Source organism: Tigriopus californicus, chromosome 12 (genome assembly GCF_007210705.1).
Source record: "Tigriopus californicus strain San Diego chromosome 12, Tcal_SD_v2.1, whole genome shotgun sequence".
Taxonomy (NCBI): Eukaryota; Metazoa; Arthropoda; class Copepoda; order Harpacticoida; family Harpacticidae; genus Tigriopus; species Tigriopus californicus.
Window position 1 is genome coordinate 4,986,757 of NC_081451.1, and position 23,827 is coordinate 5,010,583.

At 40.0% G+C, this 23,827-nt stretch overlaps 1 protein-coding gene and 1 long non-coding RNA gene across 3 annotated transcripts in view; one reads left to right on the forward strand and one right to left on the reverse strand.

Annotated features, from left to right (window-relative positions):
- Positions 1-23,300, reverse strand: part of LOC131892400 (uncharacterized) — a 49,325-nt gene extending 26,025 nt beyond the window's left edge. For both annotated transcript variants that reach the window (XM_059242254.1, XM_059242255.1), the window contains exon 1: positions 22,866-23,300. The gene's annotated coding sequence lies outside the window, so the exon portion shown is untranslated. The remainder of the gene's footprint in view (positions 1-22,865) is intronic.
- Positions 5,112-11,782, forward strand: LOC131892401 (uncharacterized). Its single transcript, XR_009374555.1, has 4 exons — positions 5,112-10,500; positions 10,915-11,111; positions 11,251-11,398; positions 11,475-11,782. It is a non-coding gene; the product is annotated as an uncharacterized LOC131892401 (long non-coding RNA).
- Positions 23,301-23,827: the final 527 nt, after the last annotated feature.

A 23,827-nucleotide genomic window follows, 5' to 3' on the forward strand; every position in this document is an offset into this window, starting at 1 on the left:
AGGTTTGGTGTCATCATTTTCAAAAGCTACCGCCATCTACCGTTCAAAGAGCTCGTTTTGTGAGTAGTAGCTATTACGAAAGGAAAAATTTGGGATTTTTTGATGCTGTTGAAAATTTAGGTGATTAGGTAGTTAAGATATTACCGATACAAAGACTGTTATTCAATGTAATAATGTACGGTTTGAATGCATAGGAACAAAACATGACAGGAAAGGGTCCAAAATTATGTTTTCAAAGCAATTTGGATTGAAAAAAAAGTAAAAAGGAAAGAGTAGGCTGTGCAATTGTAGAATGCAACTATTATTACCTTTGCCTATTATATATTATCTATTATTATTTTGCGTCCCTGCCCCCGGGACTGATTCATTCTTTAAACCAAAAGCATGTTGATATGTTGATTGCGCTCATCAGGATGGAAATACAATTGCAGTTTGTTCCTGCCTTTGTGTTTCATTATGCATATGAGCAGGGAACGGAGGAAAGGAAATCTGTTATCTCTCGCGTAACGTGAATTTAAAAAACGCAATATGAATTGCAAAGGCGTCACAAAACTTCTGCCCAAGGCAAGAAAATTTGAAAACGCATCGAAGATCAACGTGAAAACAAACGGTACGCAAATATGCAAATGTAAATTCAGAAAGCATTGTGCCGAAATATTTTTAACTTGTCCTAATAACATTGAGGCCAGGTTTAGAATAATCAAGGAATCGTTATTGATATATTTGTACATGAGGTTTTTCAAGACGCCGTTTTAGATGTAATGGAACTCCGTCATAGTGAAATTTTTGGGAAGCAACAAAATTTTCACTATAACGGGGTTCCACCTTTAAAGGTCGAAAAAGGTGGACAGGTGTTGAAAAAAGATGGGATATTGTCAAGTCGCTTTGATTCAATTATCATCGTCACACATTGTCGTTCTTCATTTTCTTCACATTCGACTCTTTACATGTCGGAGACTCAAACCAATGAAAATGATTCTCACCCTGGAGTATGTTCTGACTGTTCCCGATTCTGTATCACATTTATTTTCCAAGTTTATAGACTGCTCACCCCGTAATCCGATCCAAAGAAGGACATTTTCCAATTAGGTGAAACTCTCAAATGCCCACTTGATTAAAAATTCATGTATCTACTTTGTTGTAGGAAGAGCTAATTAGGTTGTTGTAAGATATTCAGGATTTTCGATGATCAAATATCTTTGGTAGCCTCCCTGATTAATCTCGCATCATAATCCGGTATTTTTTGACACCTCGATCTCTTATATGAGTGCAATTTGACTAATCGTTTTTTATACAGAAAGGGAGTTCATTGAAGAGCCTAAATATACGTAGAATCAGGTGGCATCTAGAGCAATTTTCAAAGAGTCAATACATGCTCGAAGTCCTCATATTACTTCTTCTTATAGTAGCAGCTCTGCTACTACCAGACGGATGCATGTTCAATGCCTAAGGACATCACATCCCTACGGCCCATAACGGTTGTCTCAGCCCCGAGATAATATTCATCAGCTTAAGCTCAAGATAATTGGATTAATTATAATTTCAAAGTAAATAGCAAATTCCTTTAGCATTTATCAACGTGTCCTCGTTTAGGTATATGCGGGGACATGATGCCATAATTGCTAGTACTATGTTAGATATTAGTTGTGAAACAAGTGCCCCGTGATCTTGACCTTTTTTGGACCAAGGTACTGAATACTCCCGATCCGAAGCTCGGCTTTCCACTCCCTAGATCAACAACCACTCAAAGCAATAATTCCAAATCTACATAGAAAGTCACCACCGACACCGATGCAGAGTGGCCAGGTATTTTTTTTATCTTAAAACATAGGGGATGTTACTCCACCCTCAACTAGCATTATAAAGATTGAGATAAAAAAAAAACAATTAAATGTAATTTGGGATTACATTCAGTTAGCTCTTGATTATAAACTTTGATGTCTATTTCATCGCCACTTAGTTACTTGGGATTTAGTGGTCCAAATTTCATCTTTTATAGCCCCGATATACAACCATACACAGTATAAAACCCTCAAAAAAAAGCATATTTTTGAAAATGCACTTTACAACCATCCAAAAGACATTTTCAGCGTTCGCTGAAATTTTCACAAACATCAGTGAAGCCTCAAAGAAGCTATTTTAACCAGTTTCAACAAACTCTTCAAGAAACGACGAAATCTAGGACATTGTTTGTTGTATATATATATTGTCTCCAGAATTCCAGTGACTACGTAATCAAGTGTACTCATGAGGATTGTAAAACACATTTTCAAAGGTTGCACTTTTAGTACGTTTTAATGACATTATATAGCATTTTGAGCCATTGTGAGACTACGCAAGAAAATGGAAACGATGTCTTTCATTTTTGTGACATTAAAAATCGATGTCAATTCATTGGGAAATTGAATTAACATGTAACTGGGGCTTTTGGGGGCTAAAAACGAAGAACGTTTATCCACTAAATACCTTGAAACCAAGTGGAGATGAAATAGATGGTATTAAAATTAATATTCAAGGGCAAACGTTTTTAAGGCATGTGGGTTTTTATGTGGGCTAATTCCCGAAGGACACACCCCTAATCTAATATACACGAAGGGTTAGATCTTCACGTCCGTTCTATTCCAGATCAAGATTAAGAATCGCATAAATAGAGAGAGAAAGAGAGCTTCACTGTTAACCATATACATATGTATGCAATACAAAACCACACCACTTATATACTTTGTTTTTGTTTGTTTTTTTCACGGGCTTTTTCAATAGTAACTTAAATATCTACAATATTTGAAGAACAAGATGTACAAAAGGATGTATGAATAGACAGGCATAAGGGGTCGAAGTTAATTGAGTAGGTCGAGAGGTCTGGCTGGCATGTTACGATTTAGGCGTCTGAAAATGTTGTGTGACTAGTTCAATTTTTTCTTCTTCATCCACTTCTTGATGTTCTTCCGATTTTTAGCTTGACCAGGATGGCCATAGAACAGATAGAAAACAGCATGACAAGCAAAGGCTAAAGCCATTAGAATAGCTATTTCCCAAAAGGCTTCTCCTCTAGACACAACCCAGCAGACACTTTGTCCAAAGGTGAAAAGAAAGTACAAGAATTGGAAGCCAAAAGTCTCTGTGGTGACCTTTTTGTTGTCGTTATTCAACATTGGGATCTGCAACAATAGCATGGAACTGCCAAAGGTGCTCAGCAAGAAACTGCAGATGTTGCAAAGGGAGAAAGGGGCTAGTTTTCGGTTTTTAAACCAGAACCCTGCCTTCAGCATCATTATCCAGGCAATCTTGATCAACCAAAACCATTTTATCTCATTGAGGTCCTGTGATCCATCATTTGCACCCGAGCACAAAGCCAGGATCACTCTCATTTGTGCCCAAAGTTGAAAAGCAAGGGATAAGAAGATGAAGGGCTTACGTTTTAAAGGTACATTCTGGTTCTTCAGATTGAAATGGATCGTGCTAACACTGCAAATCAGGGACATGGACGATAAGAATATCTTGCCGCTGACGAGAACTTCAAGTAACTCCAATTTTGCACCAGAAACGAAAAAGTGATACCAAAATTGAACCGTGATCTCAATTTTAGTTTTCTTGTGGAGTTCATCAGCCAACTGTAGTCGAGCAAAGAGCCAAGTTTGCAAGATAAATTGAACAGTGGCTTCCATGCAGGATTCTCCAATCTGTGCTATGGTCAATTGCTTATCGAGGCTGTCGAAAAGATCTCTATCTTGAAGAAAGTTGTCTTGACCAAAAATCATCTTGCACTTGATTACCAAGCCGGCAATAGCGAGCACCACGATCAAACTCATGGAAAACGTATTGCCAAGCCAAACCCAATCCAATTCTGGCCAAAACCCACTCAGGATGCAAAAAACCATGACAGCTGCTGCAAACACTGGGAAGCCCAAAACACAAAAGGATATGATTTGTTTGCTTTTGACTTGCTTCTCCATCTGTGATGCATTCGAATCGCCCGATCTGGAGCGGTTTCTTTCCACGAGTGGTATTTCAGCCGACCCAGTTTCAATTTCAATGCCTTCTAGCTCGGCTCCTTGCTTTGCAGAACCAAAACCAAGGTAAGTGAAGATCGATTTGGGTTGAATCAATTGCCCTAATAGCCAAATCCAAAGTGTCAATGTTGTGGTCAGATGTAAAAGCTGACTACCAGAACTGATATTAAAGGCTTCTTGGAAATTGGTGCCATTCCATTTGCGATCATCTGTCGTGTCACGATCATCGCGATCATCTGGGTCTGTCGGTGGAATTGCCTTAGAATTTCTGACATCTTGATTGCCATTGCAGATGCCATAGCCGTCTGGGATATTGGTGCGATTAGATGCGCAATCAAGTGCCTTTGTTATTACCGTATCTGTCCAAATATTCATCCCCATGACAGCCAATCCATAGAAGGTAATAACCGCGAATTTCGAAAGGCTTTTCCATTTGCTGCTCGTTGAGTTGGGATAATGTGTCTCGAAGGCATCTAAAATGTAATCCGATCCACTGATGTCGTCAACCTGGTTCAGGACACATTGATAGCCTTGCTTTTGGTCGCTCTTGTGGCATTCAAATTCTTGAGTGATGAATTCCTCCAGAAGGCGACTGTGGCAAAATTTGAGAACATTTATGAGAAACACTGAAAAGCTAAATATTGGCACATTGCTCGCAAACACTACCAGTTACCTCAAGTTGCCGTCTGCATTGTTGTTGTCCACGAACAGGAGTAATTCCTCAGTCTGTTGGGGCTGGCAGACAATTCTCTGCTTCTGTTCCTCGTTGTTCAAATAGTTCAGAGCATTGGTAACTAACTTGAGGCCAGATAGGTTAAGATCCCGCACTGCCCAACGGCGGTGCAGCCTCAGATATATGATTTTGTCCTCGATGTTCAGTGCTCCGATTCTTGCGAACAATTGCTCCTCTTTGTTTAGATAATCAAAGTAATGCTTCCAAATCTTACGGGATGGATTGCCAGATTCAAGACAAATCTGAAGGCTTTGGGGATCTGAAATGCTTGAAGCATGGTGGGCCCGTGCTTTCTCGTGAGACAACTCATTATCGTGGGGCATCAGATGCCTCTGCTCCGCTTCAATCAATTTGTTTGTCCTGAAAGCAAAACAGAATGTCTTTTGTAAAACATGATCCACGGGCCTTCACTCATAAACTGTCCTTACAGATGTGGCATCTTTCCGTGGAGAGTCATCACCAGTGGAGTCATCTTGAGATGAGTCTTTTCAATACGATTGGTGTCTCCTTTGAAAGTGCCATAAAGTACTGTGCGAAGATGCTGTTCCCCTTCATTGTTAAAGGGAAACAGACTTTGGGCATAATCCAGGATGAATTCAGCTTGCTCCGACAAATACATGGCAATGGCCAAGAGAAGGTGATACCTGAGATATTCCGCCTTCCTTGGAGGGTCTCGATGCCTGAGCACCATGTCAAGTGTGCTTTTCTGGGCATTTCCATTGCTCTGGCACACGAAATCCAAGTATTGTATTTTTTTAGCTTCTAGAAATGAAGAAAGAACTTGGTCAGACCATGAGTTAGTACATGGACCACTAGATATGATCTCCAGCGAACCATAATGCTTGGTATTACAAAGTATCAAAATTACTTGTGAGCCTCTTTAGTACGGAGAAGGTCTTTATTTTTAAACGAGATTTTCATTCCTTCACGATCTTTAGCCCGAATGGCCACCTTAAATGGATCATCGTGCATGCTGCACACTAAAATAGAAGTCGAAGCCTGGTGCTCCTCTTGCCAATTAATGAACAATTTTAACCCAGCTTGGTTTTTTTCTATTATGGGAATCCCTAGAAGACTTTTGTTATCAAAGTCGGCGGACTTCATTTCTTTTAGCAATAACTCAATAATCTCACCAATCACTCCCTTTTGATGACATTGGGCCAAAGCGTGGATAACCGTGTTGCCCTTGTTGTCGCTATCCGTGGCCTTAGCACCATGTCGAATCAAACAGGGAGTCACATCAAATAATTCCTCCTCGACGGCCATATGCAAAATCGGGGCTTCATTGTCATCGCAGGCTTTTGCATTCGCTCCAAGCTCACGAATGTCGTTTTGGTCCTGGTTGATTGGGTTCAACATTGATTCCACTACCGAGGTCATTTCAGGCCCAGGTTCTGTAGGCTCTTGGGGCATATTGATGATAATGCTTGGTTCGATTGGTGATGGTGGTTCCATCGATGATCCCATTGGCGATTCCGTTGGTAGTGTCATTGTGATTGGAATTAAAAAGCACGAGAGAAGGCACAAGTATCCTTCAATCAACTGATGATCAATACTTTTGGGTCCTCAGGCAAAGGCCACAACGCATAAAGCATTTTTGGAATGACCGATAGAGGTACGAGACAGGCCGAGACAGGCCGAGACAGGCCGAGACAGCGACAGCTTGGCTAACGTGGACGGAAACACCGAGAGGCCGACTTTTGACTCGATCAACAAACTCCTCATTCTAATGGCGTGCGGAAAACGATCAATGTAAGTGAGGATTTCGCGTAAAAAGTGACAGTGTTCGGAGATTTCAAAGGTCGTGTACCCCCCCAAGAAAGACCTGACTAGTTTCTGCCGCTGGTGGAGTGTCAATTACCCCGGATTTCAAGTATGAAGGCCTCTCAAGATAGATCAACTGGGGGCCAAAGTGACATTCGAAAATGATGAACTTTGTTCGGTTGATTTGGGCGGCTCAGCTTACAAATTGATGACCAAGCCCATCAGGACGGTGTTACCAGGGTGGTTGAGGTGATGGCTCCCACTATCCCAGTTCTCGACCAGACTTGGAGTCAAGCTTGACTTTTGAAAGCCATCCAGGTTGCTTGCCAACTTGACAATTCACGCTACCAGACAAAACAACAATTACAGCTTTCATTGGCCGAAACATTGTGTTGTAAAGAACTTTGAATGATTTGTAACCCAAATTCTCAAGTGCATTTGCGACCATTGTGTTCAATAATCGGTGTTGAAGGGCCATGTCCAGGTCGCAATTAGATGTATGCTGGTTAAGAACTTCAAGTAGCCAGAGTTGAGGAGAAGTCGGCCTTCCTCTGTGGAGAGTGCCGTCCAGGGGTAGCAGCCGTCCCTGGCCGAGATAAGACTCAAGCTCAGCGATGGGAAAGATCTAGATTGATCGAATTTCTGCCACTGTAGAAAAGGGTAGAAAGTGGCAAAATGGTAGAACTTCCTGGAAGGTGGTCAAAAATGGCCGCCAGTGGTTAGAATGGCCGATCTTGATTCTAAAAGATGTCAAAAACAAGAAAGATCATTTGGGTTGGATAAGATTTTCAAGTGTCCTTTGCTAGAAAGCATTTTGGTATAGCATTGGCTGAAATGCAAAATGTTCCTCGAATGAAATTCGAGTATAATTTTTATACTGTTGGATGGGTTAATTGAGTTGATAACAGTATCCATAGACTATTGATAGTATCCAAGGCCACGGACATCTAAAGAAAGAGATGGACTCCGCTCAGTCACAGATTCCCTTTCTTGGGTGACCCCCAAGGGAGAAGCGACAAAGTAGCAACGCCAATTCAGCCTGTATTATGTCTTAAGGCTTGCTTAGTCTTGGCCAGATCGGCGGGGTCAACAGTTTGGCATTAAGTGGTGAAATGGGCTGGAATTTTCGACTCGTCCTACTTGCCTTCAAATTGCTCATTCAGGGCTTCTCTTTTCAAATGAGGAGGCTAATAATAAGGTTTGATATATACACTTCATTGAGGGAAAGTTACCAAACGTCAAATATTTTGAACTGCATTATTGTGGAAATGCTTGTAATTATTTTCAACTTCATTTCATGGTTAAACCATGTCCATGCCCAATAACTAAATACCAATAAAAAGTCAAGCTGGCTTTGGCTATCAAATCTGTTTGAACTAATAGAGTGACGTGATATGAAGCCAAAGCAAAAACGTTTGAAATTCCTCAAAAATCAGTTTGTTTTGAAAATCAGTTCATTTTGAAATTCAGCAAGAGTTATCATACCGATCCAAAAATTTGATATGATCACTTCTTAAAATGTAATGATGAAGCTGAGTCTTGGGTTTGTGGCGTAATCACCCAAATATCAGATATGAGATCCTTGCAATAATTAAAGTCTAAACATATGTCATAGTTAACTATCACCTTTATTAACTGTTAAACAACTATACTAAACCGATTGATCTTAGTCCCTTACAATATGTTTTGCAGGAATCACTGTCTCATCCTAGAATAAGAATAAGAATAACTTTTTAGTACTCTCTTTAACACCAGTAAAGTGAATGGCTAAAAACAGAAATATGAAGAATTGGGCCTCAAATTGCTTTGACCATTGAAACGCATTATGAATTGCACACTACCAAAAAAAGAAAATTGTCTTTCAGTAAAAGTTATTAAAGCAGATTTCCCTAGCTGTTTGAAGTCCTAGTTGTTTCAAAAGATATGCAAAGTGGTTTTAACATGCCACTCATACTTTGGAAAGTACATGGTGGGAATTAAGTTCTTCAATCCAACTCTCAACTCTTAGTTATTCAAATTACAGCTATTCAATTTTTGTAACTTTAAGTTGCTCCCAGACCTCTAAACAAGCCTGGAAGATTTACATACTTGTTTTTGCTAAAATATAGCAGTGTATGTGAAAGACAATTAAAGTTAATGATTATTAATGTTTGTTTAGGAGAATTGCAACAATGAGCTGAAAGGTCTTTGAAAATCCCTATGATCAAGAATTTTCCAAGGACAAAGTAAACAAATTATTAAGAAGAATTCCAGATCAAACCTACATTCCAGGCCTAAATCGGTCTGCCAACTCAAACTCGTTGGTAGACCAAATAACATGCAAAGATTGAAAGGTAATGAATAGGCGACTTATAACCTTTCATTTCAATAGCACTGGAGATTACATTCCTTGTAGCGGTTAGAAAAGACCGTGAAAAACCAAACAAAAAAACCCAGAAGGAATCACATTGAAGGAGCTCCTTTAAATTGAAAAAATGTTCTTAAACTTCAATTACTTGTTAAAAAAAAAGAGTACATAATATCTTCCCCGCCCTAACTATTACATACTTTTGGGATTGCAGGAGTTATAATGCACCTAATGAACTTGCTGTCATAGTTTAACATCATGCTGTTTCCAATTCAATTCAACATTAAATGTTTTCTACTGAGGAAGACATCATATGGAAACTGAGAAGCTCATTTTCAATTCATTTACAATTTTGTTTGACACAGTTGCTTTGGGTCATTTAGATTTGATTGTAATATCCAAGTGGAAGGGTCAAGTTATTTTTGAAAGTTTAATATTTATTTAAGCTAATGTAACTAGAAGCTCGCTTTTGGGAAGAGATGAAAGAAGAGTTTTGCAAATATCATTCTATATTAGGTATTATGTCTCGCTTTTACAATTGGCAATAAGTGCCCATTGAAACCTATATCTTGGGTTTGTCAAGGGTCGAGAGTTTTACTAACACTACTGGAATTTGCATTCTTAGCTTTAAAGAAGAATAAATGATAGAAAATTAGGACCTAAAAATAGGCAATTGTCCTAATAATTCGTAACTATTGATATTTTTGAATTTTTCATGACGAAAGAAGCACTGAAAATGGTGTCAAGGGTGCTCTTTCTAACAAACAGAGAGATCACCTCTTTCCCCTCTATGGGTCACCTTCTTTTTGCCGTGCGCCATCCAAGTCTTCTAGAAATCCATGCCAAGGCCTAGCCACAGCAATTACAGTTCTTTTCATCGTCATCAAAATGGCTATTGAATACGTTATAACCGTTATAACTTTATGAAATGCCGGTTCGACCACAACTTTCTTGCTCTAGTGGACTTCGATCTAAGTGGAATGTAAGTTTCTTCATTTATTTGTCTTTGCATCGTTCTATCAGTTCTATTCACATCTTTTCAATCTTCTCTTCTTTTTCCTCTTGCTCAACCTTGTTCATCCTTCTTTTCCGGTCAGTCACCGATTTAGAGTAAAGGCGAGACAGCAATCATCCCGTTCACCAATACCCCGGCATCCGTCGCGACAAATGCAATTGTCGTCCTTTTGACTTAGAAAAATTTAGTTCAATGGCAACCCTGATTCAGATCGATTGCGGTGGTAAAATTCAAACTCGATCCCACTCCAGTGACGTTTAGTGGTTGTATCTTGCATTCGGTGCAAAAATATCCATCCTGGCGTGTCAAAGCTACATACAGGTAGGCTTAAAAATTAACGGAAGTGATCGTAAATACTAGAAAAAGATTATTTAGAATAATATAACGATTTTTGTGTTTTGCCATTTTCTGCCACTGATTTTGACCAATTTCGGCCATTTTCTGCCACCATTTTCTGCCAGGTGGTAGAAAATGGCGTTTAATAATTTCCCATCCCTGCTCAAGCTACATTCTAAATATGTTGAAAATACGGTTTTTTTCGACACAAATTGATGTCCCTCTAGCGTCGTGTCCGACAACAGGACTCGGCGATGAGATGTTTCGGTAGGGGCGCCGTCTATCAATATCTTAAGTAAGCTATAACAAAGAGCGTCGGAAATAATGGTTTGAGTAGTGAAGGAGCCGTACGTGTCGCCCTTGTCCTTTGTGCTGTTTCCGCACCATGCTATTCCAAACTCATCTCATTCAAAATCCACCATTCCGTCGACCCTCGAGTCCATTCGTTGACCCCAGACCTCGAGTCACTTCGTTGACCCGCCAGACCTTCTTTTCAGTTGCCAAGGCCACTCCGTCGACTCTGGGACCACTCGATTGCCCACCCAAGATGATATTTCGAGCACATTGTAGACCGATCCATCTCATTTCATTGTCATGATTGTAAAAGAACTTTTGCCTCTATCGCGAGTCTACGTAGGCACTTGAAAAACGGTGTGTCAGAAGGATTTTGCTTTTGAGGTTAAGTATATATATTTACAATACTTTTCAGATATTGTGTCAATTGGATCATGTCCATGAAATAATTCGATCGATTTGGCTTCAATGGAAGCGGTCAACTTGTGGACTGAGGGACAAGAGTTGCATAAAGGTTTGCGAGTCCGGACTTCTTCGAAGGACCGGAAAGTTTTGTGCTGCCGTCAAAATTTCCAGAAGCACGTCAAATGGAACAAATGAGTGTCCTGCGAAGTAGGATATTTTTCCATTTCGTTCGAGTTAATTCGAGTCTCTTTTCAAAAAAAAAACATTGCAAGTTTCATTAATTGCGAGAGATACTTTGATAGAAGTTTTACTTCGATATCGATCAGATTAGCATTTCTTGTTTCAGGTTATTCTTCCGTGAATCCCAGATTTGCACGTGTTAAGATTTATTGAGCCTTGAAGATTGTCCCTCTAATGCAAAACGCATCACTGTACGCGGTGCTTGCATCGTTCTCAATCCGATTGTGAACCGAAATCTCAAACTTTCTAAAAAGGTCAAAAATAGCTGCTAAGCCTGGTCCAAGCTGGAATTCAGCCAGAGCAGTTTTAAACAAATATTTATATTACTAGTTTGCGTGGAGCTCATGAATTTGGCGAGCATCTCAAATTTTGCCCATAAGGTTGAAATTCTGGTGGAGGATTGGACGGAGAGTTGGGCACAGGGTTGGCACCAGTTTTGGCACATGGCATCGCTGAAATTGAAAGTTTGTATAAAAAATAGTATTCAACTTCGGCGTTAACAAAGGAATGACAATCTGCAAATAAAGGTCTTAAGAGTGGGAATAGTTCGAGACTTTCTGAGCCCAATTTTTTTTATGTAAATCCTAGACCGAAGAAAATTTTCACTGATGTAAAATAAAGCACGATCTTAGAGAGGACATCAAGACCCCCATGAGCATCCGTTGTTGTGGGCTGGCAACATACGAGTAAGTTTATTGAGAATCTTCAGTGTATGTGAAAGCATTAACAAGATCTCAGTTTTGACGTTCGCAGTGGAGCCAAATTTCAAATTACGGAGTCCAGAGATTTCAAATTTTTCCTTATAACGGGGTTGCTTTGACCAGCATTTACATGGTGATGAGTTGGTTTCACAAGATTTTTTTTTTCATTTTAAACGGGGTTTTCACCATAATGGAGTTCACTATAGCCGGGTTTCTATTGTACTAGTCTCTCTAGTCATGCTTTGCAATCAAATGTTGGTGCCAAGAAGCTGGAAATATTACGACTAGAACATTAGCATTGTAAAATCAATGCAATTGTTTCTGCAATGTCGTAAATTCATGTCATTTGAATCTTCCTTAGGACACAGAAATCTCTTTAATAATTTGATTGGCCAGGGTAGATTTTGTCCCTCCAATAGGCTCGTTTGTTTCTCCAGCCTCTCAGGTCTGCCATTTGATTGGATGACGGTTTGTTGTTGTCCCTCCCTCCCTCCTTCCGTTGCCGAGATAGAAGAGGGGAACAAGAAAGAGGAAGGCTTGTGTGCTCACGGATAGTTTTTCGATTCATTCTCCTCACTACTGAGAAACTTGAGTGGGTTCCAGCCGTTGCTTAGGACCTTGATGCCAGCATTGAACATGGCCTATCATCGTAGAAATGCTTCTTTCGGTCCGGCCAGAGCGTGCCATTCAATTTTGTAAATCAGGCGGTATTGGAGTAAAAAAATGAATATATATTAGAAATGTTACTGAAACAATAATAGAGTACTAAGAGGTTGCGTGAACATTTTTTTTCAAAATATAGCCTATCAAGTCTTTTCACGTTACTACAAGAGTTAAATACAGGTGGGAACAATAAGGTTGGATAGTAGTTATACTTTTGATTAGCTTTAGTTGCTGTTTCTTTTGCTTAAGAAAGAAAAGGAACATTTTTTGTTGAATAAATCTTTAGACGTAGCCTCTATTAGAATATTGAATCACTTATAAAACAGTAAAATGTATCCTGCCCACAAACATCGTGAAACAATATTTTTAATACGCTTAGTTATGCACTGACCAAAAGTTTGATTGGCATCTATTCAGCAGATGCATAGTTATTACATTTTACAGTTTGAAAACTTGCATTTTGCAGTGAAATTAGATACAAAGAACCTAATTAATTCAAGAATTGTTCAGTTAAGTGGACTTAGTGATTCTGTACACCGAGCGTACGTTGAGACCGGCTTCCTCATAGAAGAATGACTTGAAGATCTTGGTCCAAAATCCCCATAGGTGTGTCACTCCAACCTAGCATCAAGGTATTTTTCGCTGACCAACTTAATTGCTGATCTATTCTAACACCATAAACACCCACCAACCCTTCATAGAGACCTTTCAAATCTGCAAGAGTAAAATACGAACATTTTTGACACCCAAACAAAGAGCTATGTATTGTACCCTTGCAGAATGCCAGCCGGATACTTGTCTTCATCTTTTCCATTAAATTGTGTTAAAAAGTCCATCATAAGTCAGAAAACGTAATGTTTGTAAAGTTTGTCACCAAAAACTTGTGATACTGTGCTTTCCTCGTACTATTCTGGGAACGATGGTCGCCAATTTCGTCAGTCATTTAGTACACAGCCTGGAGTAAATGAAAATTTATATTGCACCTTATTGAGGCATCCCATCGAACCTTGAAGCAGCCAACTACGGACAGGTTCTTTGATAACAAAACGAGTATGTACACCAAGGACACTAAACAAGGAAAACGCCACTTTTTTTAATCACCAAACCTTCCCCGCCAAGTTGCATAGTCTAAACTTTTGGCGCTGAATTTTTGAATGTCGATAGTGCCAAACTGTTGAATACAATATGTGACTGATATCTGTTGTAACCATTGATGTATGTGGTTAAAAAAGCAGATAGAATATACTTAAATGACTTCAAACATATCTTGAAGTACAACAACTGAAAAGTGCTAATTAGGGTTTCTTGATATATAGCAAGAGAGTTTGCTCTAAACAAATTCGGTCAATATTTTTTTTGCTAATAGTTATTCTTGAGGAGAAAATTGCTTCAAGAGCACCTTGACCAAATTGTAACGCAATTTTAGGCACACTCTGCTATAAATCGCAAACAACAACCACATCAACATAGCAGAACATATCATATGCACCCAACACACCAACAATCGAGAGCCGGCACCAATCACGAGCAGCACAAACAGTAGACCCAGTACGAGAACAACCCATACCGCAGAACACACATCAAATAACTAAGTAAACACGCCACCTCATCTACATAAAAGACCACCAACCAAAAACTAACCAATATCTAGGATCCATCTACACACGACCCACTCAATTTCAAATCCTTCACAAGCGAACCAACCTCAGCGCCACACCACACGAAATCAAACTCAATCGTATTCTTGAGATAACTCACAAATTACGACACACGAGCCATACACATCATAAACAACACACAGAACCAACCCACAAACCCGACACACCAACCTACGCAGCACCACACAACCTCCAAAAAACACAATACGCTAAAGCTCCTCAAAAATATACTCGGTGAACATTTATGTACATGCGTACTTTATCTGCCACGAATATTCACATTCAATAGTATATATTTGTCAGTGTAAGTACATTCATCAATTAATAAAATGACTCTGGTTGATTTTCTATCTGTCCGTGTGTTTTGAGCCAGTTTTTGCGCACCAAAAAATATTCAGCTGATTGAAGAGGAAATTTGACGTTTATTTGATTAGGATGTTACTGTTCTGGGTTTTTCATTAATTGAAAATAATGCAGAAAGATTTGGAGTACATGAAGCAGAGTTGTATATCAAAAAGAGATCATTATTTACTAAAAAAGCACTTGAATGTACTAGTGTAGCATGGATAATGCTTACCTTTATTGAATACTAGGACGTGACTTGTGCTTAATTCATAGATTTCTAGGACGTGGATGTCGGACGACCGACCACTTGGGTTGTCTAATCTCTCTCTCCAATCATCTCGACAGGCACTACACCTTGGCGGCCTGTGGAGAGACATGCTTGGCAACCACCGTTCAGGTTGTCTGGCTATATTGGCTCTTTCTCAACCAGAGACACTACTTCCTCATGAATTGATGAGAAATCTTACATATTAAACATGATTAAAATTGCACTTGACCTCTTCGGTTTGGCTCCAAATTGGACGCATTTCAGGTGCATGTCAAGTACAATTTAGTCTGGTTGGCCCTGTCCTGGACCTTCAACGTAATGATGGTATTTAACCGATTGACAGAGTGAGACATACCAATCTCCATAGGCCCACTTTTTATGGTGTCATTTAAGGCTCTTTACTTCTTTTAAAAAAATAATTGAATATCCTTCTTCTTTGACTTTATTTGCACCTTTTGCTATATTTTTGAACCTTTTTGCCTCTTAATGGCTTTGCTGTTTTGCACATTTGCCCGCCTCTACGCATTAGCTCTTAAGTTCCGACAACGAATTTGCTCTTTTGACTTGCACCAACCGTACTTCTGGACATGGCCAGGAGTAGGCAAAGTTTGACTACGTGATTGATTGTGACATCATCTAAATGGTGTAGAACTATTGGTTTGCTGCCATCAGGGCCTTGCTTTATCGGGATGAGATTCTTAAAGCGTTTGACTTGGAAGTTATAAAGCTTACCTACATCGCAGTAATTCAGAATGATTTGCTTGCTCACTTCAAGTGGACGGATATTGTTAATTTTTTGTGATTTCTCTCATTTTGAGCTTAGAAAGAGTGCTCTTACTATCGGAACACATTCAGAGATTGCTAAACTGGAGCAGACTTCCTTAAAAACTGAAACTAATTTATCAATGGCTGCATCTATGGACGATTCCAGTTTCAGCATTGAAATAAGTCAAGCTCTCCTAACTTTCTATAATCAACGGCCAATGTTCATCTTGAACTTGAACTTAGCCAGACCGATTTTTGGCCGTTTTTACTCTAGAGCACGCCGGCTTTTGAGTAATGGTCGACCCTATCTCGAGAACATGATGATCTGAGAGATTACTAGATGTCACATGGACACACTGGATCAGATCAGGGTCAGTGGAAAAGCCAAGTCGAGAACGCTATTCTCTCTAGTGGCTACACCAACATGCTGGAGAATTGCGCAAGATCGCAATTCTTCCAGCTTTTCGAACGACTGAGATGTCGATTTCGAAATGGGAATATACCCATCAGGACTAACCTCCCACTCTACAACGCTAGCCGGAAAATTAAAATCCCCTACAAAGAAAATCTTCGAGCAAAATGCCTAATTCGACTCATTTCCAGTGAATTTGAGAGCTGACACAAAAGAGCTTACTGAACAAGAAGGGGGTCTATACATTGTAACAATAGACAAATCAAGCCTTTGGATATTACAAATCAGATCTTCTACTTCTCCATTCGACATTTGTACATGACTAATGTGCAAATCATTCCTAACATATAGGCATACACCTCCATGTGGAATAGGGATTATCAGGGCGTATTCTATCACAACGAACTAAATTGAAACCAACTATAGTTAATTCTTCATCTAAGACCCCTGGTCGAAGCCAGGTTTCTGTTATGAGATGAATGCAATCTCTCTCTCAACGGCTAGTTCTTCTAAGATCTTAACTTTTGTGCTGTCTTTTTTAGAAATCAGACAATGCACGTTCAAATATTACCCCTTTATGAGCCCTCTTTTTGGGGGCCATTCCCGAGAGGTTTTTAAATTTTTTTTGAAGGCTTAAAGCTTGTTTTTTGATATTGAATTGGTTCACAAACCTTCCTTTGTCTCTTGGGTGTTTTGGATGAGCTTCCTTTCTCGTGGAGACTTCCTCCGAGAGTAGGCCACCACTTTCCGGTCTGATCCCACTGTTCTCCTCCCCTTCTTTCGAGGCAGGAATTTCGACAGTTGCGATTACAGCTTCCATCTCAACTCCCACCTCTACAAAACCGGAGCGTCCGCCAGAACTGGGGCTTTATTGCGGTGAACACCTCATCCAGGTGCTTCCCTGTCCCAGACTTCTTCTCCTCCCTTTCCAAGGGAGGAGTGTCCTCCCTTGAGCACCGTTCACATTGGATTTCGGCTTTGGTGACCACACGACATGGGTGATTCCTAATCGTAGGACTACTTTGGTTGAGCCAGGGGTGTTGCCCTGCCTTTGATGGTTTTCCAGTAGATGGGGTCTGCAAAGAAGATCATTTTTCGAGGGCTATTCATGTCGGTAGTTTTGACTCTACCTAACGTGAAGGGTGAGTAATTTATTTTGGGATTCGAGGGCCCTCAGGGGCTTATCTCCACCCCACAGTTTCAAGCTGTTGCCGGTAAAGAACGCTGTCAGTAGCCCACCTTCTCCGATTCACCCCGATTCTAGCTACCAAAATTGGTGTCGTTTGATACTTGTCTGGGCAATCATTTGGATGATTGCTTTTGAAGTTTCCTCATCACCGACCGCAATGAGGTCTCTTTGCTGGGACCCGCTTTGCCAAAGCCCATTGGTTTGAGGGGCTCGCCTTTAAACTCCACCATAAATGACACCTTGTCTACGGACTTTGGAAGCCATTGATTTTGTTTGACCATGGTTTGATTTTCGAAATGTTGAATTTTAGCTCGGCAAACTTGTCACCGATTTTGGTATCCTCTTCCTCAGAGAAGTCGGCGAGTTTTTAACGAAAACGGGTGATCTGAAAGATGAATGTTTCCAGAGCAATTGAGTTCTGGAACGCATTCTGATTCAGAGAGATATTGTCCCTCCTTACGATAAGGCGAGGGCGGATTATTGGGAAAGAGTTTGAAGCCGTCCTTAAGTGCCCATCTTGCGTCACCATTTGGTTGCGTCTCACTAACATTTTGGGACTTGTGCCACTAGCCAAAGTAACACCAGTACTGTTTTTGCTACCTAGCCAAGACCAGGCTTATGGCTGGGCTTGAGCAGTGTTTTTCTTTGGATGTCAACAACCTGGATGGGGCTACCGAAATTTAAATATTGGAAAAGTGCTATTTTTTTACTTGTATCGCTAATGGTATGTTGGACACGAGTCATTCCAATTCTTAGGCTCTCTCCAATCTGGACGATTTAATCAGTGCCTTCCAAAACGGACCTAGTATTAAATACATTTTCAAGTTTTGACGGAAATTCCCAAACACATCTTGGCATTTTCTGCTTCAGAAAACCATAGGCAAGAATTTGATTTGATTGCTTTATGGAATTCTAGCCCACATAAAAAAGCCACATGTCCAAAACACATTCTAAAAATTAAACGTAAATCGGGAGCACACCTAGTAGCCCTGGAATATCAATTATGATACTATCTATTTCATCTCTACTTAGTCGCAAGCTATTTCGTGGTCAGATTTCTTCGTTTTTAGCCCCAAATGCTCAGATCTATGGTTGTAATACTTCAAAAACATTTTTGGCAAGTGTGGCTTCCCATTTTTACGAAAACAGATCACCAATTTAACGTCTTTCATAGGTTTGAATGTCAATATTAACTTGTTTAAAGCTTTCAAGAATTCTTTTTTGAAATGAAAGAATGTCAAAAAATAAATCAGTTTCCAACCTTTTTGTTCCAGCTGTATTTAACTCTTGCAGTAACGTGAAAAGACTGATAAGCTACATTTTGACGCCAATTTGGAATTCATTTAAAGCGTCCAGTTCTGAAAAAAACGAATGCTCACGAAACCTCTTGGTACTCTATTATTGTTTGAGCAACAGTTTTAATTTAAGTTACAGGAAGCTAGATTGCCCGGTAAAAAACCTGCTGAGCATGATCTCCCGTGACCTCGACGTGTGCCATTCAAGTCTCATTCATTTTTAACCCCAAGGGTCTGAATTTGGGTCCAAGGAAGTGCCAAGTTTTTGACTCCAATACCGCCCGATTTACAAAACTGAATGGCACGCTCTGGCCGGTCCGAAAGAAGCATTTCTAAGGTGATAGGCCATGTTCAATGCTGGCATCAAGGTCCTAAAGAACGGCTGGAACCCACTCAAGTTTCTCAGTGATGAGGAGATAGTAAATGGAAAATAATACGTGAGCACACAAGCCTTCCTCTTTCTTGTTCCCCTCTTCTATCTCGGCAACGGAAGGGAGGGAGAGACAACAACAAACCGTCATCCAATCAAATGGCAGACCTGAGAGGCTGGAGAAAACAAACGAGTCTATTGGAGGGACAAAATCTACCCTGGCCAATCAAATTATTAAAGAGACTTCTGGTGTCCTAAGGAAGATTCAAATGACATAATGAACGAAAAAAGGACACGAATTTACAACATTCTAGGACAATTGCATTGATTTTACAAATGCTATTGTTCTAGTCGTAATATTTCCAGCTTCTTGGACACCTAAATTTGATTGCAAAGCATGACTAGAGAGACTAGTACAGCAGAACCCCCGTAACCATTCAAATGCTGGTCAAAGCAACCCCGTCATAATGAAAATTTTGTTGCCTCCCAAAAATTTCACTCTACCGGGGTTCTGCTGCATCTAAAACGACGTCTTTAAAAAAACCTCATGTAAAGATATGTTATTAACTAGACTCAGACCAAAAATTTCTTACATAAAAAATATTTCACACATATTTTGGGTTTTTGGAGCCCCAAAAAAATATTCTTGTCCATTTTCACTTTTTTGACCTTTTTTTTCTTTTATTCTTGTGATGATACGTAGCAAAGTGAAAGATAACTTCTGAGAACAACGACTTGATTCAGTTGTGGATGAAATAGGACACAAATCTAATCATTAAGTGTGCAAAATGTCCTAATGGCAAACATTGCAATAAAGAAGATTTAATTTTTTGTCAATAAAATAAAGAATCTCAGTACATCACCCAATACATGCAATTGTTTTCCTACCGTTTGGCAACAGAAAAAGGCAATAACCAGGACTAACAATGACCTTTTGGCCATGGCACCTACGTTTTTGCAATTCATCGCCTTTTTTGTTCGTTCCCAACATTTTTTTTCTCGACTTTTTCGTATATTTTCCAACTTTTTCATATTGTTTCCAAACTAACAAAAAAGTTCGGCCAAGCTGCTTTTTTTTCAAGGTCTACTAATCAGGAGCCAGCATGGATATGGCAAGAATCTGCTTCTTAGGGATAGCAGGTTCAATTACCAGTGCTTGAAGATATTGTAATGTAATATTCCGTTTCATCTATGTGTTGCTTGACATGGAAGGCAGAAGGCAAAAATAGCCCCCCCCCCCTAAAACGTTGTTGCCTATGTTTTGGAACGGTTTTTGCAAATTTTTGTGTAAAATTGTTTGAGTTTTTATGCAAATTTGCTGTCAATAAAGATCGGTCATAGTTTTTAAGTTAGGAAAAATAAACGGATCGGAAACAACAAACCGAAACGTTTTTGGTTAACATAAAATCAACATATTTGGGTTGCTTTATGCAATATAAAAATGACTTATTTGGGCGAAAAATCCAACATATTTTGCCGGAGTGACTCCCCTCTTTTGAAATAGAAGTCCGAATGTCATGTCTCTAGTTCCATGGTTCAGTTGTTTTTATCTCTAACCTCTATTTAGGGGGAATGGACATTTTCAAAAACACTTTTGTTTGGAATTCTACACCTAGGGTTCCCATCTGTTTCTGTCTGTTAAAAAAGTTGGGACTGTACAGTACTCAGAGAAGGTACGAAAGGTATCTGATATTGTACGTCTTCAAAAGTATCCATGAGCTTTGTCCCAACCCAGGATTTAGGGTCAATTCTAGTGACCGTGGGGGCTTAATGTGCATTTTGAGATCACCTTCAAGCCTTCGAGAATCCGGTAAGAAAAGCCCGTGAAAAACCAAACAAAAAAAAAAGAAGTGTTGGTGAGCTTTTACCCATATTAGATTCAATTCGACTTTAAGTTGTTTTTTCTAGGATTTATTATGTAGGAATATGTGTACAATATGTAATGGCTTGCGTATCCAATCTGCTTTCAATCGTCGGAAGGCTCGTGATCCCTTCTATTCTTGTTATTCTTTGTCTCCATTTGCTTTTTTTCAAATATGAAATAGAAAACAAACAGTCATAAACTAGTCATTTTATTAAGCACTCTCTTTTTAGATTTATATGAATAAATCATTAATTTTGACAGAGGTCAAACAATCATGATAGGTTGTAAAATTTGTAGCATCTAACATTGCACGCATTGACACGTGACATTACACAACATCGTCTTCAATGTGTACCTAAACACGTACAATACTTTGATGGATCACACAATTGATTCACTCCAAGACATGCATTCATTATTTTATCTTTCAACATGGCAGGCAAACGTTTTCAAAATTGACCACTTGGCTTATGGATGAAAATCAGCCGGCTTGTATAGAAGCGGCGATATTTAGATCCGTAAAGATCAAGGGTCGAATAGCACTTCTGTTTCAGCTTTTTTTTTGAAAGTAGCGAATAGTAAACCCGGCAGGTTATTTAATGAGTTAAATAATTTGGGCTATGTGCAATGGACATCCCATTGGACTAGTCTCTTTCGGGCGGGAGTGCGAAAAATCACAGAGCATTGTTTCAAAATCATCCGATTTCCATGTGCTTTACTTCACTCTCTCACACACGCGCGCCATTTTGATGCAAGCGGCCAATCCATTGATTACTGGGTCAAACAGTCTTCATATTCGAAAAAAACAACAAAAAATGGGCCCTTTACGAATTTTCGAAAAATTACCGAAATTTGAATCAAAGTTTGTTTGGGTGAGCAGGAAGCCAGAGTTTAGTTTTGCCCGGCCAGCGAAGGCAGCATTCACATTGTCTGTAGAGCTATTTCTGATGGGCAGTGTCATGTCCCTATTAGATTGGTTGTCCTTCTGTGGGTGTGATTGGCGTCTAAAAGTTTCCTGGAGAAAGGTCGGGGGGGAGGAGAATCGTACCATGCAAGGAGACTGCGCTAACAACTGCAATACGTACGTGTCGTCCTTCATGAAGGTTATTTCCAAAGGCAGCCTCTAAACTTGCGTCCTTTGGGGAACCATGTTGGGCCTCCAACGGTTACATTGAAACACAGTCGGCTAACACAGATCCTTAACTCCAAAGCTTATATATATATATATTTACTTTGTGGACTCTTTCTGAGCTGCGCTTTAATAACGCCCAAATGATGACGGAAGGTCTCCAAACGAGACTGACGAAACCTATCCAACGAACCCGCATGCTCGACTTTGACCCGCCTCCAGTTGCCATAAGATGAGCTTTTCAAGCGTTTTTTTTTGACGAAACAATTCGGGCTGATTGGTCGAAATGATCTTGGATTTTGTTCGATAATTGTCCTGGCCATGCGTGGAAAGATAGGCTACTTTTGACTTGCACGAATCATACTTCTGGGACATGGCTTAGGAGTAGGCATGGTTTGACTATGTGATTGATTGTGACATCATCTAAATGGTGTAGAACTATTGGTTTGCTGCCATCCGGGCCGGTTGCTTTATTGGAATGAGATTCCTTAAAAGCGTCTTTGACCTTGGTGAGAATTATGAAGCTTACTTACATCGGAGTAATTCAGAATGATTTGCTTGCTCACTTCAAGTGAACGGATATTGCTATTTTTGTGACTTTCTGTTTTTGAAGCATGGAAAATGTGCACTGACCATTTCATTGGCTGCTTCGTTTCTAAGTTTGGCCTGAGTTTTGTCAGCTTTTGTCCTCACTTCTAATTTTTCCCTCAAGGCATTTCTTGCGACTTGCCATGCTATCGGGCGCCTGGATTGAGTTGCAGAACTCTTTCCAGGTCCTTCTTTTGGACGAGCAAATGTCCCCTTGAAGAACGTTACGTTTCATTTTAAAGTCCAATTGATGAGCTTCGTTAACAATCTGATCCTTTTTTCTTCTCGCAGAATTGCAACATTGTACTCGAAGTTTCCTTTTTGTCATCTGTCTGCAAATTAGCTTGGATCCTTTTCTTCAAATTCTTCAACAACAAAAACTATGGAGCGCCCACTTCCGAGAGGGTTTTAAAAAAAATATTTGGAAGGCTCAATGCTTGCTTCTTGATATTGAATTAGTTCACAAAAACTTACCTTTGTCTCTTGGGTGGTTTGGATGAGCTTCCTTCTTCCGGTGGAGACTTCCTCCGAGAGTCGTCCACCACTTTCCGGTCTGATCCCGCTGTTCACCTCCCCCTTCTTCCGAGGCAGGAATTTCGACAGTTGCGATTACAGCTTCCACCTCTACCAAAACGGGAGCGTCCGCCAGAACATGGGCCTTTCTTGCGGTGAACACCTCATCCAGGTGCTTCCCTTGTCCCAGACTTCTTCTCCTCCCTTTCCAAGGGAGGAATGTCCTCCAGAGCAGCGTTCACATTGGATTTCCGGCTTTGGTGGACCACACGACATGGGTGATTCCTAATCGTCATTTTTAATTTAGTCCTTGAGATTTCATGATATCAACAACGTTTGTTTGACCATCTTTAGAGATAGTCTTTCGCCCTTCCTTTACTTGAGTGCAAACAGATTCAATGTGATATCTCAACTCTAATGCTAGGTCGATATCTCAACCCCCGCACGCACATGCCCAGCTTGTTGACACAGTGATGGCCCCATGCGTTAATCAGGTAAAGGCTGATGGGGCCTACAAAACTTATTATCACATGGTGAAGGGAATCTCAGCAACAGTAAATCGAACGATAGAGGGACATAGTGCAACGATTCCCAATCTCAGGCCTAGGGAAGGTTAGACATATTACTTCAAAACGTTTATTCTGAGAAACTCGGAAAAGTGAAGCGGTTGAAAATATCGCACGTTTAAGTCTAGATGTTAAGTCACGATGTTAACTCGATACAAGTCGATTGTTCAGCCGCATCTTGAATATGCCTCTCCCACTTGGGCTCCAATTAGTTCAACAGGTTTACAAAAGCTTGAGCAGGTCCAAAGACGTTTTACTAGGAACATTGAGGATGTGAGAGAGCTCTCGTAATGGGAGAGGTTAGAAAGGTTGGGATTGTACAGTATTCAGAGAAGGTACGAAAGGTATCTGATATTG